At 46.0% G+C, this 12,882-nt stretch overlaps 1 protein-coding gene across 1 annotated transcript in view; it reads right to left on the bottom strand.

Moving 5' to 3' along the window:
• Positions 1-12,564, bottom strand: part of SUPT5H (SPT5 homolog, DSIF elongation factor subunit) — a 342,489-nt gene extending 329,925 nt beyond the window's left edge. Inside the window, exon 1 of the mRNA XM_069644283.1 lies at positions 12,545-12,564. The gene's annotated coding sequence lies outside the window, so the exon portion shown is untranslated. The remainder of the gene's footprint in view (positions 1-12,544) is intronic.
• Positions 12,565-12,882: the final 318 nt, after the last annotated feature.

Below are 12,882 nucleotides of genomic sequence, written 5' to 3'. Positions count from 1 at the left end.
TAAAAGAAGATCTTCACAATTTGGCACCTGGAAAAAACATCCCTCTGCATTTCCTCCCATATAAAGTACTTGGGATCTTTGATAAGTGCACACATAAATGACAATCCCTGGGTCGAGGCAACCAAGAGAAAGTGTCTGCAACTAGCCTGCCAAGCAGCTATTATAAACAAAAGATTTGGAACATTTTCCATAAAACCCATGATCGATTTTACAGACAAAAGGCTATACCAGCCCTCATCTACGGTGCTGAAAACACGTTTGGCTGTCCACATGAGTTGTGGAGTACACTCGAAAATAATTTCTGGACTAGAGCATTACATCTTCCTAAAGGTTGCCTGACATGTAACATAAGATTTGAATTGGGCTTGACTTCTATACAAGCGAGGGTGTTTTGGAACGCTCTATCGCTATATAGAAAGACTGAGCTCTCAAATCCAGTTCCCAAATTCAAAATCTTACACAGGCCGCACACTGATCCAAAATACACAATGCTATCTAAATGGAATCAATCATATACAGAAATCCTCGAGGTAAATAATATAAAACTTGCAACCTTACTTGAAAACCCAGATAAGGCAAAATCAAAACTATGGAGTTTGGATTGGCATCAAACCTGTGTTGATAGAGCATTTTCTCGCCTTATAAAAGATGCCCCACCCGAAGCAAGAGAGCTGGACAAACTGCAATCTTATCTGTTACAATCTCCAGACCAGAATTCGAGATTACTTTATTTACACTTTCGACTAAATCTTTTTTTGACTAAAGATCGAACAAGCACCTGGGCATCAAAAGAAACCTCTGATCTTACTTGTCGCTTTTGCGAATATCCCATAGAGAATTTAAAACACTTGACCTTGTTTTGCCCAAAGTTTCGCTCACTACGAACAAAACTGTTTGGACCTCTTTTCGAGGCTTGTCGAACCTATTCAGCCAACGATTGGTGGAAAGCCATGTTTGATGGCACTGACCGCAAAGTGCTGTTTAGTCTGATTCTGTTTCTGAAGGACCTAAAACTTCATTTGGCTATATCGAATTCCACACCCATAAGGAACTCTTGAGATGTTCACCATCGACAAGTGGTGTGGGCTCGTATGAAGCAATGTAACTGTAATTGTTCTTTTTTTTTTAAAGGTTTTCTTTTGCAAACCGAATAAAAAAAACAAACAAAATATAGCGTTATTTTTTACTTCCATTCAGTTCAGTATTCAATATGCAAAACTCATCTTGATTTGAAGATTTCATTCACACAGCGCTTTATTTATTGTGCTGCCCGCCTGGAGCGCCCCGGCTTCTGAGTGGATTTCCCTGACACTCACGGATCTTTAGCGTCCTGCTATGGTGGCTACTTCTGCTTGCTTTTGTTTCTCCAGCTCGCGCTCTGACCTCTGCGAGCCCCACTTGCATGCTGGTTGGAATCCTGCATAGGCCGGCAACTACGTTGTTTATGTGTGCATGCGGACGGCATCCTCTTTCTCTCCTGCTTGTATGCAGCCCCAGCTGCTCGATCTCCTTCACAGAGGTTCACACACCTCGGGGATGTCGTCCGGAGTCCTGGCTCCTCCTCAGGTCCCACCAAGGCTGCCTCACTGAAACGGTCCCCTGGTCTCTCTTGTGCTCCCTCTTCTGTCTCACTGGTCTCCCCTTATGCACCTGCAACCACCGGACAGGTTGCAGGTGTGCATTTCCAATCGGGTTTGCCTGTCTGTCAATAAAGGGGCATGCCTGACCTTGCAAGCACTCTGCAGGCATCTTCCTCGTCCCAGTACCAAAGTAGTGAAATGAGGTCTGAGTGTTCATTACTCTTAGTCGCCTCTTCCTCGTCTCAGTACTATCAAATGTACAATGTGGGGAAATGAGGGGAGAGGTCCTACAATAGCCCATAAAGGCTGGGAGAGGGTTAGGTTGGTCTTTAATATGAAAATGAGGATACCAGGTTTCACCTGTGAGCAACCCACTCCCAATCCCCAAGGACCCTCCAGCCAGGTGATCCTCCCTCGCTTCTCCACCCCCAAGGTCAAAGGATCCAGAAGCGATGGCCTTTCCCTGGCCACCTGAGAAAAGGATCCAGGGGGGCGGGAGGTAGGAGTGAGGATACCCTTGGGTTTCTCACAAGTGTTTGTATAAAACATTTTTTTAATTTATTGTTGTTTTATAAAAATCCTATAACAATACAATACATGGAACATTCATTTATACATTTGATAAACATCTTTAGACATGAATTAAACAAACATGAAAGGCGAGAAAACAATGATCGTGCCTGGGGGGTTAGCACACCACTGTGTATCTATGTGTTTTTAGAAGCCACCAAGTCAAAGAATTTATTTTACACAATTTGTGATGATATCTACCACATGTGTCACACCTTATACACTCGGCAATGGAATTATTTTGGTATTTTAATCTTATGCAGCCATCTCATGGGCTTACGGATATGCTGCAGTATAATGGTGTGGTATGTTGTGGTAAAGGAGAATTTATCTATGCAAGATAGACTAGTCAACCAATGAAATCTAGGCTGGGTGTAGGTTGACATGTTGTGTTTCAGCCCTTATATGAAGATACATTTATCCAAAACGTTTTAGAGTGATCTTTTGATGGGCCTTCATCAGGGCAAGGGATTGCTTTCAAACTATGAGAGTTAATCTGGTGAACCCCAATTTCTCTAGACGAGAGGGCTATAAGACAAAAAACAAAAAAGACTACTTAAAAACTGACTAAGGACTTATCAAGAGGTTCTCCATTATATCTCTACGAAAAGTGTAACCAACTAATCTTACTCTCCTTTCGAAGTGTGTAGGGCGGTCATATCATTTTTTTTCTTCTGTAGTACTACAGGAAGCAGTGTGTTCCACTACATGGAACAACACAAAAGCCATGCATTAAATTGCAAGCTTAATGACTGTGTGTTATTCAACATCAAATATTTAATCTTTATTAACCTTAAAGTATAAGGCACAATTGTGCTCTACTGGTAGGCTCGTTCATATCAGCCATTTGCTTAGTTTCTTATTGTTTACTTTCTTGTAAAACAGAGATGGATTGGGATCTCATTTTAATACACACAGTTCTTTTTTATCTTCCATAATTCTATGCATTTTGAGATTCAGTTCCAATTTCATCATAGTAACCAATACATCGCCACCAAAATACAGACACTGCAAAACAATGCCTTGAGAGCCGCCCTGAACTTCCCTAAAAACGCCCATATATCAGACCTCAGGAGATCTACTAACTGGCTCACCACAAATGACAAAATCCTTCTCAAAACAGCATCCCTTACACACAAATGTCTTAACCACGCAGCCCCGCAATACCTCATAGACAGATTCACCAGACAAACAGCCTCTCGCCCCCTAAGAAAAGCTAACACCAACCTCTTGCTAGTACCCAGATTCAAACTTACTAAATCTGGCGGGAGCAGCTTCGCTGTTAAAGCAGCACAATATTGGAACTCCCTTCCCCCTGCTCTAAGGGAAGATCTCCCATACCGACAAATCAACAACTTTTGACATGTCAGCCTGAAAAGAATTCAGGTTTATATTTATTTACCTACATTTCAGGGGAAATCTCGATCGGAACGTAGCGCAAGAGACTGTGCACCCGTCGGCAGCATCAGCACAAGTTTCTTAATGCTTGACGTGATCGCCGGAGTCAAAGACTATTTAGTAACACGAGAGCGACTTAGCTGCCATCTTAGCGCAATGAATATTGTCGCTTCTGGCTCTATGTGCCCCAAGTTATGGCTTTTATCAGGACTTCATGTCAGTTCCTTTAGCGAATACGGGAAAGAAAATGACTGTGTCCATTTATACTATCTGACTTCTATAAAGTGCAGAATATTATGCACCCCTGGGCATCGTCAACATAAGGTTCTTCATATTTGACCAAATTAACAGAGTGAAAAAACCCTTTAATAGGCTGACGCTAACTTGCCGGGCATCTTTTAAGAGTATTCATTGCAGCCTTTTCTCTGTAGTCGCCACATCATTTTGTTTTCATAGAGCCTTTATGCCTGATCATTTTGGAAAGTGAAAGGACGAATATCCATGTGTATTCAGTGTGTATATGTTCATACATGTATGTGTACGTTCTGAAGGTGGTTGTTGAATTTCTGTGATGTTTGTAACATACTGCCTAGTCCCATCTGACTTGTACTGTCTGTTCAATCTATTCAGCATTTTGATTGCTTTTCTATGAAGATGAGGGGCAACCTGTTTAATCGGAATACAATTGTCTAACTTCGACATAATAAAAAGACTTGTTTTTCACAGGACCCAGCGTGGTTGTTTAATGGTGCATACACAAACCCTATTCAATGGTAGTATTCAGACCATTCATCACTGAGTCTAGTTTATAAATCAGTTTTTGTTCTGCCTTGCGGAGCAGAACATCTCGGTCTCCTCCCCTTGGAGGTTCGTTGATCGTCTGGATGATGAACCAGAAAATGTCAGTTGGTTTATGTTTTAATTCTGAAAAATGGGCCACCATGGGGTTTTCTGCCACTTTATATTTGAGACAGGATCAGTGTTCATAAATGCATTGTCTGATTTTGTGTTTTGTTTTTTATATATATATATATATATTATAGTATGAGAAACCAAAGGGTGTCTCACTCGATAGTCCTCAGGGACTTGTCGTCCAGGTGGCCAGGACACTACAATCACTTTTGGATCCAGTTCCTGGGGGTGGACCAGTGCGGGAGGATCACCTGGGTGGGGGGTCTTCGAGGAGTGGGGTGAGACAGCCGACAGTGAGACGCGGTATTCCCCCCCCTCCGTTTATGTTCATCTATCCCATCCTATTTTGTAGGATTTTACAAAGTCCAAACTCCCCACCCCTTTTTACACAAACACTGGGCCGAGGAACAGGGTGACTGAGAGTAACCAGAAGAACTCTCTCACATCGTACTGGACATGTCCCGTTAATCTGGTCAGGCAAAGTCAGGCACTTTACACTAAGTGCATACATCTGATACCAGTGGGCTCTCCTCACACGAATAAAAGGCAACACCTAAAGACCCACTCTGAGCAAGGCGGAACACAAGTATGAGCAGAACTTCTGGGGAAAAAGGGACACTTGCTGGAGCAGAGCAACGGACCAAGGGACGAGAGCAGCGGCCTGAAACAATCCCAAGGGTACCCATGCTGGTAATTGTCATCCCACCAGAAGGAGAAAATAGGATTATTGAAGTCCTTTTTTCTGATCGAATATCCACTATTATTCTCCCAACTTCAAATCCCAGTTAGCCAACAGGATTTGTTTTTTAAAACTCAGGTACCATTGGACACCCTATCAATAGCCCATTATCAAATATAACAGTGGGACCGAATAGTCTTAAAAATAAGATGCTCCCATATGTTAGACCTAGCGCCTTAAACCCACCTTTTCCCAAACCTTCTGTTTTTTGTGTCAAACCGCCTTCATCGAAGTCAAGTTCGGAAGGGTCAGACGACTTTGAATCCTTCTATGAAGAAGTTGAGACCCTTTTCTTCTCCGAGTCTGAAAGCTTGACAGAGGGAACCCTTGCCCCTTCCGAAAATATGACTATTATTGAAACAGTCGTAGCTCAACTGGCTGCCCAACAGATTCAGGCAGAGGCTCGCCTTCAAGAAAATCTAACAAGATTAGTCGAATTACAAGCAAGACCGCTTTTACCTCAAGGGTTATTACAACCCTACTAGGAAGGAGCAGTTTTAGGGAATTTCTTTTTGAATTTTTAACGATTGGCTGAACAAATGAGATGGGGATAAACCTTACATTTTTTTACTTGGGGCACCCTCTAAAAGGTGAGTAACAAACCGCCTGTCAGTTGCTTAATCTAATCTTTGGAGCTATCTTCATATCCATCAAGGAAGGACTCCTTAAAAGAGTAGGTCAGACCAGTAATTATTATCGACAAAAACTAAGGTCCCTCCGATTAAATCCCGGTTGACCCCTCTGGAAGCAGGAGAACGAATTAAAAACACTGTCGCCCTGTGGGTCGGCGTTAAAACGCTGGAAGAGTTAGTAGAAATGATCATCTTGGAATAGTTGATCAACTTGCTACCTCCTTTCCTACAGAAAGCTGTATTACAATGAAATTTCCCCACTCTTAACATGGTTATTGAGACTGCCCAAAATCATTCAGATTCAGTAAAACATTTCCATTCCTTTCATAAAAATTAAGATGGAAAAGACCAAAAACCACACTAGTGATCCCAAAACATGTCAGAATGAGGAGGCCTCTCTAAACCTTGAGATTGGACCCCAAAAGAAAGGTTAGAAATAAAAGAAACTGACACTAGGATTAAAGAAGAATTAAGGAGAGAGGAACCCAAAGGGAGTAAGCCTTCGCCACCCATCTGTTTCTCATGTAGGGAAACAGGTCATCTAGCTCGGCATTGTCCCAAAAATCAAAAGGAGGAGCCCATGGAAATAGGATGCCTAAGAGGCGAGGAATGGGAAGAACAAGAGCAGGACGTAGAAGCCTTTAGCATATTTTTATGCCGATCCTCAGTGGATTTTATGTATGAAAAAAGCTTTGGTGAATGAGAGAGTAGTGAAAGCATTAGTTGATTCTGGAAGTAAACAGACAGCCAAAAGAGCCAATTTGTTCTCTCCAGCAGATCTAGAACATGTCACCATGGTTAGTCACCGGTGTGCACAGCGATAACAAGATGTATCCTCGAGTACCGGTGTACATTGATATCAGAGGGGACTCCCGGCTAGTATCATCAGCCATTATCCCTGGAAGAGGTTATTATAGGAAGCGATTTTCCAGAATTTTCCACCCTTCTTCAAAAGCCTCCTTTCCCACCCAGAAAATCTATGCCACAAAACCAATGGCAGTCTGATTTCTATTCCCAGACCTTCCCGGTATGGGAATGGACAGAAGCAGATCCTCATAGAGACATTAGTTGTGTCAAATCTTCTCACCCTCAGTTCATGGGCTACTCGCAGGGAACTAAGGTTAACATCCAGGCCCTACCAACACAGCCAAAGAGAAATTCCGTGGATATGCGAGAGTCCCTGGATAAAGTTTCCACTTGTCCTCTCTGGAGTCCTCTGACTAGAGAACTTTGGAGAAGAACAAACCTATCCACCTTGCTTAGGGGAAGGGTTTGTGAGAAACCAAAGGGTTTCTTACCCACCAGTCCTCAGGGACTTGTCATCCAGGTGGCCAGGACACAGCCATCGCTTTCTTTTGGATCCAGTTTCTGGGGGCGGACCAGTGCGGGAGGATCACCTGGGTGAGGGGTCTTCAGGGAGTGGCGGTGAGACAGCTGATGGTGAGACACGGTATTCCCCCCTTTTTTGTTCATCTACCCCATTGTGGTGCTGGAAATGCTTCGGAGGGACAGGGCCTCTGTATCCTTGTCCTTTACTGTTTTTTATCACGTGTTCTGTCGTGTTTTCTGCGCAGGAGTCCATGTGGGACTCCTGGCGGTGCAGCTCTCTCTCTTGGTTTGGTGAACAGACCCATGGGATTCCCTTATGGCACCCATGGGTAGGGGTGCAACCCTGTGCCCCTAGTGTATGTTTTTGGGCACCTGTGTGTGACCCACAGAGCAGGGTACGGGCTGGTGGCAGCTCCGTGCTGAATTGACTGGTGACCTGAGCGTCCTCCATTTTGGGATGCCCAGGCCCTGTCATTGGAATCGGTAGATTCCTGATGGAGACAAGATGGCCCCCGTGGCCTCTTGCCTTCCATCGCCTGTTATCTTGATCTTCCCGAAGTCCCGGGAAGCCCTGACTCTGTCCCTTCCCCCCGACCAGCTGTTGGGTGGAAGTTCCATATATGGTAGTGTGGGGAAGTGCCGACCAGACTGGCTGGAGCCTTCTCAAAGACTGTATGTTGTGGGTACAGCTGTGGGTGGGACCTGGGTGAATAGAATGTGTGACGAATACGCATTCTGAGTTGTGGATGTCTAGTATCTGGTGGTTGACACAATGACTGAGACAGCCCTGCCCGAAACCGGTATGAATTCAGTATGGCTAGGTACCTGTCCCAATACACATAACTTGTTGTGAGTGTCTGGAGAGAAGTGAATAGCCTGAATGCACTGTGTGCCTGATTGGCTGCCTGCTGCATGAATGCCCTTCGTAGCGATTGGATGCTTAAGTGTGACCCAGCGGAATGAATGGGAGATCAACAGTATATCTGGGGACCTATCACTGCTAGTAATCGTGTTCAGAAGTGTTCAGAGCTGAAGTCCAAACTACGAAGAGTAACTGGAGTGAAACTGATGCTTGACCTTGAAGCCCTGCTGGAAGAGAAGAATTGCTGTTGCTCTCCTTCACAATCTGAAAGCTGCTGTGTCTCTAAGGACTGACCTAGAGAGGACCTGGTAAGGCGCCCTCTTCCCGAGCTACGAGGGACCATCATGCACCAGCAGACCTTTGCCAAAGCTCCCTGGTAGACAGACCTTCGACAGGCTGCCGACCCGAGACTGGGACCGCTGCGGAATTACAAGAGAAGCGCCCAGACTGTTGTCTGCCACTGTCGACAGCTGCCGTTGCCGACTGGAGCCGCGGTGCTCCCGTTTGCCTAAGAACTTCATTGATCCAAGGGCGCTCTCATCCGCATCATTGCCACTGTATCCTGCTGGAGAAGGCCCGACCGTTGACGTGCCACGGAGCATCCACCGGTGGATTTTCCGCCACCCAAAGACCACAGAGACGCCAACGACTTGACCCCCTTGCTGGGCCACAGTTCTTCAAACTCTTTGCGGTCCAGAACTATCGACACCGAGGTGCTCGCACACCTCTTCCTTGCAGGACGTTTACACTTCCCCGTCAACGAGCACTGCTAGGAACGAAGCTGCCACTTCACTGACGTAGCTCATCCTGTACTCCGTCAGACATTCGACAACCCGTGACTCCTGCCTTAAAGGGAGGGCACTCAAGAAGGGCCGTCGATTCTCCGACGAGGAACACTACAACGCCAGGTACTTTGGGGTTGCAGAACTATTGGGAAGTCTAGTGTGAACAAAATATGGACTGGGCTTGTATCTTTTATTCTACAGGTTGCCCGGGTGGGGGGATCTCCACACAGAGCTGTGTTTAACGGTAGTGACCAGTATTCTGGCAATTGTTCAACCATCCTGCTTTCCTTCCTCTCTCTGCTGCTGGTTTCCTCTTTATTGATCTGTGTGACATTATAACCGTGTAGTTGATACACTTTAATGAGATCTAATAATCGTTGTGGTACCACTTTAGAACTGTATATATTTACCATTGTTGATTTTCGGAGCACAAAGTGCGTTACCGTGATATTGTATATGACCATTGAATATTAATTATATAAAGACTGTGTTTTAACCGATACAATGTGCGGACATTCCTTTGTGGGTGCTTGGGGACCACACTGTACTTAAGAACCAGCCGCATCACCTCCTGAGAAGCTAGGCCTTGATTGCTCGTCCATTGCTACCACAATAGAGAATCTTGGCTGGGGTCCTATGTGCCTCTCCGCCACCATATAGAGAGCGGAAGTACAGACCCTCCTCCAGTCTTTACACCCATCCCATTTGGTAGGATTTTCCGAAGTCCAAACCCCCTGCCCCTTTTTTACACAAACACTGGGCTGAGGAAGAGGGGGACTGAGAGTTACCAGACTGACTCTCTCACATTGTACTGGACATGTCCCATTAATCGGGTCAGGCAAAGTAAGGCACTTTACACTAAGTGCATACACCTGATACCAGTTAGCTCTCGTCACAAGAATAAAAGGCAACACCTAAAGACACACTCTGAGCAAGGCAGAACAAGAGTACGAGCAGAACATCCTGGATAAAGGGACACCTACTGGAGCAGAGCTTGGGGGCGCTAGAGAGACTGATGTTAATATTAAAGGATATTTGTACCGCGCACTATCACCACCGGAGTGGTCCCCTGGCGCTCTGGCGGCTCTGAAAGAGGGAGGGGGGGTGAGGTAGTGGGAATAAGCTGGAAAAGTGCAAGAGAGCAGTGATGTGCTGTTGGCAGCCTCAGCCCGGTGGGTCCGTCGGCTGGGCTTGGGGTGTTTTACGGTCGGTAGTCATCGTGTGCTGTTGTGCAAGTCTATGTGCAGTTTGTTTTGTTGTTGCAGTGTAGTGAAGTTTGTGCGGATTGCTGCGTTTTAGGCTTGTGGTTGTGTTTGGGTAGAGTTTGAGAGGTGTATGCAGAGGGATGAAATTGTTAGTGGATTGGTTAGTTGGCATTGCTGTCCTTGCAGTTATGTTTTGTTGTGATGCTTGCTAACATTCACTATTCCAGCAGGGAGTGGCGCTTGCTAATTTCTATATTCTGTCTAGATGTGAGCCAGGCTAGTGATCACGATTCCATTCAAGTGTTGCACTTGTCATCCTTCACGGTTTCGTTTAAGTGTGGCGCATGCTAACATTCACATTTCTATCTAGATGTGACTCAGGGTAATGTTATGAATTTGTGGCACATGCTAACATTCACATTTCTATCTAGATGCAATGCAGGTTAGGGTTTAGGAATTCCATCTAAGAGTGGTGCATGCTAACATTCACATTTCTATCTAGATGCGACTTAGGCTAAGGTTAAGAATTCCATCTAAGTGTGGCGCATGCAAACATTCACATTTCTATCTCGATGCAATTTAGGTTAAGAATTCCATCTGAGAGTGGTGCATGCTAACATTCACATTTCCATCTAGATGCGACTTAGGCTAAGGTTAAGAATTCCATCTAAGTGTGGCACATGCTAACATTCACATTTCTATCTAGATGCAACTTAGGCTAAGGTTAAGAATTCCATCTAAGAGTGGCACATGCTACCATTCACATTTCTATCTAGATGCAACTTAGGCTAAGGTTAAGAATTCCATCTAAGTGTGACGCATGCTAGCATTCACATTTCTATCTAGATGCGATTTAGGCTAAGGTTAAGAATTCCATCTAAGTGTGACGCATGCTAACATTCACATTTCTATCTAGATGCAATTTAGGTTAAGAATTCCATCTAAGAGTGACGCATGCTACCATTCGCATTTCTATCTAGATGCGACTTAGGCTAAGGTTAAGAATTCCATCTAATTGTGGCACATGCTAACATTCACATTTCTATCTAGATGCAACTTAGGCTAAGATTAAGAATTCCATCTAAGAGTGGCACATGCTAACATTCACATTTCCATCTAGATGCAACCCAGGCTAAGGTTAAGAATTCCATCCAAGAGCGGCACACGCCAACATTCACACTTCCATCCAGATGCAACTCAGGCTAAGGTTAAGAATACCATCTAAGTGTGGCGCATGCTAACATTCACATTTCTATCTAGATGCGACTCAGGCTAGGAAATAAGAATTCCATCGAAGTGTGGCACATGTTGACATGTATGCACTTGTCTAAAGGTGGCGCAGGCTAATCTTGACCGTTCTCCATAGGTGTGGCACTAGTTAACATTGGCTGATCACTGATCGAGATGGCCGTGCGCCTGTGAGTGCTCCACAGTGCAATTAACATCTGAACATAATCCGGCCGTGAAACTGTCCTATATTTGAACCCCACGTTGGGCATTGTGTGTGTGAAGATCTCCTAAACAAAACTGTGAAATATGAAGCCACAAGGACTCCTCACTGCCGAGCTAGGAGCGAAGTAACCTGAGCCGCGAGCCGACGGAGGCCGCGTGTGCTGGTAGAGAGGAGGCACTGTAGTTCATTTTAAAAGAACGTCCGGGTCGCCTCGTGCTTTCGGCTGCCAGCGGTGAGGACACTGTGAGCACTGCCCCCGGAAGAACTACATTGCCCATCAGACTCAAGCACCGGAGCCCAGGCATGCACCCCAGAGGATGGAGGGAGCAACGACAAACAAGCTGGAAGGCGCAGCTGTCAGCGAGAGGAGGGCGGATCAGACTGTGGGCTGACAGGGCACATCAGTGAGTTTCCCTGGATGTCGGTTGGCCCCCCGGAGGACGTGCGGAACCCTGAGCTTGCCGTGGGCAGAGAGGGCAGTGCCCATGCATCTGTGCCCGACAGGGGCCGCAACCACAGAGCGTGGACATATGGGAGAGGGAGAAGGCTTCTGCTGAGGCTCAACTGCTCATAACGACTCAGCACCCTGAGTTAATGACCACACTGGAATGTAGTCACAGGCACAGGCACGATCTGTGGGCCCCCTCCTCTGGGCCCAAGGCAGACTGACCACGAAACCATAATCAACACATGCAGAGGAAACCGCGGCCAGCCATTGCGTCCCCTTAAAGGTTTCAAGCTCTCTGGGAACCATGACATCCACATCCGTAGCACCAGCTGGATGAGACCCCACTGTGTGTCTCTGGGATTGGGGACCCAAGAGGAACACAACGGGCTACGAGCAGCGTACAGAGCGGGAAAGCAGCGCACCACTCTTTATTCCAGTGGACACTCAGCCCCTCATACTGGTGCCAGCCATCACGGGACTGCCCAACCACCAGTAGGCATATCCAGAGGCCTATCACATTAACAACCACGCGAGGCGCTGGCCCTGTCAGCCTGTGCTCCCCAGGATCTTTGAGCTCATCAAAGACATTCCTCCAACAATACATAGACAGTAAAAAGAGACCTTCCCTCACCTACTCCAAAGATCGAAGGTCAATCAACGCTGGGGTGCCCCATAGCAAAGCAGACCAAGAACTGAGTGGGCTGGAAGCCAGGCACCACTACGGAATGTGGCACGCCCATCTCCTGCCTTGAAGGAGCAATCCCCCATGCGCAATCAATTTCGTTTGGGAGGAGCAGGCAGGAGCCCTCTCTCTCCCTACATCTTGATCGACAAATCTGGGGAGCTCAGCGACTGCGACAGTGAGATGCTGCGCCATCACCCACTTTGCTAGTATTGCGCTGCATTATTTCCAAACTGCATATTTAATTGCTGCTGTGCAGTGTTTGAACCTTTATACGATCCACGACA

The sequence above is a fragment of the Ambystoma mexicanum genome, chromosome 2p (assembly GCF_040938575.1).
Source record: "Ambystoma mexicanum isolate Mex_15411 chromosome 2p, UKY_AmexF1_1, whole genome shotgun sequence".
Lineage (NCBI taxonomy): Eukaryota > Metazoa > Chordata > Amphibia > Caudata > Ambystomatidae > Ambystoma > Ambystoma mexicanum.
Note: the sequence above shows the minus strand (reverse complement) of the source record. Positions and strands in the feature narration are given on the sequence as shown.